Source organism: Penaeus chinensis, chromosome 17 (genome assembly GCF_019202785.1).
Source record: "Penaeus chinensis breed Huanghai No. 1 chromosome 17, ASM1920278v2, whole genome shotgun sequence".
Taxonomy (NCBI): Eukaryota; Metazoa; Arthropoda; class Malacostraca; order Decapoda; family Penaeidae; genus Penaeus; species Penaeus chinensis.
Genome location: NC_061835.1, coordinates 1,832,967 through 1,837,349, shown reverse-complemented (window position 1 = coordinate 1,837,349; position 4,383 = coordinate 1,832,967).

Genomic DNA, 4,383 nt, shown 5'->3' with positions numbered 1-4,383 from the left:
CTGAGGCGGGCTCGTGTTCTCCAGGCTTACATGTCTTTGCCGTGGCTATAACGACAGCTTTTTCCAGCCCCTCCTGTTCATGTTACACAATCATAAGACTAGGATTCCGTTGCTGGTGTCAGGTAACGAATGACGTCTCATGCAATGTTGTCTAGGTTGATTTGACCTTCGAGAAACTTTCCTTAGATACCCCCCCCAAAAAAAAGTAATGTTAAAGAATACGGGAAAGACTTTAAGGAAGAAAATGAAGCATGATCTCTCCCTTCCTGTATATTTTTGCATTGTTTACTACACAAAAAAGAAGGGGGGAAAAAAATATAAGGATAACCATTTGAAAAGCCATATAAAATAACAGAGGAAAAAACATGATCTCTCCTTTCCATTTGTTAATCTACCCTTTCTTCTTTTTTTGGTTACGTATCCCTCTGACCTCCCCCGACTCCCACACCCCCCTTAAAAAAAAAAGAAGAAAAGAAAAGAACAAAGAAATAAAAAAGGAAAAAAGAGAGAGAAAAAAACCCTTAATTTCACCCCTGAGTCGCTTCGGGAGCAGTCGGCGAGAAAACCGACTCCCGACCGACGCTGTTCATCAAGGAATGCCCGACGAAGCGAAGAGGCAGAAGACGGTGCGCTTCCCGATCGTCACTTCTGTCGGCTGCGTGAGGCGCGTGTGACGTAAGGCGGGAATTCGAGGGGAAATGACGGTTGGCGGTGGGGGGGGGGGGGGGGAGGAGGAAGAGGAGGAGGAGGAAGAGGAAGAGGAGGAGGAAGAGGAGGAGGAGGAGGAGGAGGAGGAGGAGGAGGAGGGGAGGATGGAGGGTCGGATGAGGGAGGAAGAGAGAAGGAAAAGATGGAAGGTGAGAAAGGAAGACGGAAGGGAAGGGGAGAAGGAGAAGGGATGGGGGAGAGGATGAAGGTGAGGAGAGTAAGGGCGGAGGACGGGAGGGGAGATGCCAAAGGATGAAAGAGGAAGAAAAGGGGAGAGAGAGAAGGGGGGGGGGTAGGGGAGGAGATAGCACGGCATGGATAAGGGTACTGAAGAGGGAGAAGGGTGAGGGAGAGTAGGTGAGGGGAGGAAAGGCAAGAGGCAGGGAAAATGAGGGGAAGAAAAGAGACAAAGAGAACTGAAGAGGATGAAGGAATAGGAGGGAAAGACAAATGGAGGGATAATAAAAAAAGAAACAAGGGGGAAGAAGGAGATGAAAGAAAGAGAAGAGAAAGAGAGGAAGAAGGGAGAAAGAAGAGGAAAAGAAGGTAAAGAGGAAATCCAGTTACCATAGTAACTCAACCCACCAAGAAAGCTTAAAATGAAACTGAAAAAAAAACTAAATCTTTTCCAGCGACTTTTCATACCAACTTAAAAAGAAACTTCAGTACGCTTGACCGATGTCAGTGAAATCTCATTAGCATTGTTAGTCTTGTTAGCAGGAATACATCATCATTAGTATATATACATATTTTTTTCATACTCCTCGTCCGCCCTTTTAATCGGTAGCGCATTGACTGCCGTGTCATTTGTTATGCCACCGGAATTATGGAATCATTTACAGTATTGGAAAATATGGAACCAGATGATTGATATCAAAGTCCGGCGGTGGTGCGTTGTAATTCAATTTACAACGGCATTTGCCCAATACATGAGGTTTTGTTTTGTAACAAGGCCCCCCGGTCGCATCATGAAAAAGTACCAAGGGGAATAAGGCATGCCAGACAGACGGGTTCTGTGGTGGGTGGGAGGGAGGGAGGGTGGGAGGGAGAGAGGGAGGGTGGGAGAGAGAGGGAGGGAGGGAGGGAGGGAGGGAGAGAGGGAGGGTGGGAGGGAGGGAGGGAGGGAGGGAGGGAGGGAGGGAGGGAGGGTGGGAAGGTGGGAGAGAGAGAGAGAGAGAGAGAGAGAGAGAGAGAGAGAGAGAGAGAGAGAGAGAGAGAGAGAACGAGAACGAGAACTAGAACGAGAGAGAGAGAGAGAGAGAGAGAGAGAGAGAGAGAGAGAGAGAGAGAGAGAGAGAGAGAGAGAGAGAGAGAGAGAGAGAGAGAGAGAGAGAGAAAGGAGGGTGAGGAGGGAGGGAGAAAGGAGGGAGGAGGGAGGTAGATAGAAAGGAAGGAAGGGAGAGAGAGAGGCAGGATGGAGGGAGGGAGGAGGGAGGGTGTGGGTGTGTGTATGTGTGCATGTGATAAGTAAGTAAATAAATGATAAGTAAATAAACAAATAGATAGATAAATAAATAAATAAACACACACACACACACACACACACACACACACACACACACACACACATATATATATATATATATATATATATATATATATATGTATACATATATTAATGTATATATACCCACACATATATGTATATATGTCTGTCTGTGTATGTGTGTGTGTATACACACGCACACTTATAGATAGATAGATAGATAGATAGTAGGTAGTTCGGTAATGACAAATACATCGATAAATATAGGTAAATGAACAGATATATATATATATATATATATATATATATATATATATATATATATATATATATATATACAGAGAGAGAGAGAGAGAGAGCGAGAGAGAGAGAGAGAGAGAGAGAGAGAGAGAGAGAGAGAGAGAGAGAGAGAGAGAGAGAGAGAGAGAGAGAGAGAGAGAGAGAGAGAGAGAGAGAGATAGATAGATGGTGAGATAAATCGCCTGCTGATCAGTAGGTAGATAAACAGATGAAATTCAAAATAGATGGACAGAGAGGGAGAGAGAAAACATAAAACAACGTTATTACATCCAAAATGGAAATTCCATCTCCCGCACCTCCCTCTACCTCTCGTCCTCAGCGCCGCGGCTCCAGACCTAACAAGTTTACCGCAGGACTTCGAGCAAAAACGAAGCCGCGGTGTCGATCTGCCTCACGCATGCGCAGTACCCGTCGTGGCAGGCTCCATCACCGCAGACCGTACGAATGCGATGATGGAGCCAAGACTTCGGATTTATAGATAAGATAACGGATTTATTAACAGAACGATGCCTGCACTTCAGTTAAATTTTGCATATATATGACTTGTATTACAATGTTGTATCTGTTATTGCATCAGGATACACTGGTAATCATTGATTATGAACTCCAATTAACGCCGGAATCTGGTTCTGGCGTCGGATTCGTATCATTTGCGGTAATGGTGGTGTCTCAGGACTGGCAGCCTTGTCAGGAACAGAAAGAAAACGATATCCCATTTTCTCGTACCTTTCATCTGATGGCATTTTCTAGAAAGTGATTTATTAGATATTTGAATGAATATCCGCGTGACAACTAACAAACAGAAAAGCAAAACAAAACAAGTCAACACTTTATGAAACATTCGCGACGGGAATCTATTTGTCACAACAATGATATTCGCCAAAGTAATTATTCAGTAGCACGATGGCAGCGCTTTGAGGACAGCGCCATCTGTTTGTCGTAGGATGAGACTGGCAGTACAGTTTCCATTCATTAATTCCTTTACCTCCTTTGCCCTCATTTTCTCTTCTTCTTGTCTCTTCCTTTTCTCTTTGTTTCTCTTTTTTCTGATTTCCTTTTTTCTACAGCATTTACTTTTTATTTTTTTTTATTTCACCCTTTTTCTGTTTTATGGTATGTTTTTCCTCCTTCCGCGTTTATCCATTGCTGTCTTCCTCTCCTTTGCGCCGTAGTCTTTCTCTCTATCTAGTCCAGTGGTTCTTAACCTCTTTAAAGTCGTGAATCCCTTTAAGAATCTGATGAAAACTGTGGACCTTCTTCAGAAATATTCGTATGAACTCAACTTTTCATGCAATGTGTATAATGTACTTTTATTTATTGAGAATTATTTTCTCATACATGAATGAGATACACAAAGTATGATTAAACTTTAGAGCAAACAGTCAAATGAGGACGCCCTCCTTTTCACGCAAAGATCAATGTTAATATTCCTCAGATCTTCATGGATCTCCTACCCCCCCCTCCCCTTCAGGCGCCCATGGTCCCCAGGTTAAGAGTTCCCTCCCTGCCAGTTCTTTCTCCGTCAGTGTGTGCTCAGTGATTCTCCCACAGGATCCAAACACTCTGTTTACCTGTCTGATTGTCTGTCCCACCCTTCGATATATATACGTGTGTGTGTGTGTGTGTATGTGTGTGTGTGTGTGTGTGTGTGTGTGTGTGTGTGTGTGTGTGTGTGTGTGTGTGTGTGTGTGTGTGTGTGTGTGTGTGTGTGTGTTTTAACTCTCTAACACCTGTTGTCACTTTTGCGCTGTGCAACTTCCTCCAGTTTGAGGGCATATATATATGTATATATATATATATATATATATATATATATATATATACACACACATATATACATACACCTTTATACCTTTGTTAATCCTTAGCCACGAGAAATTAGGCATTAA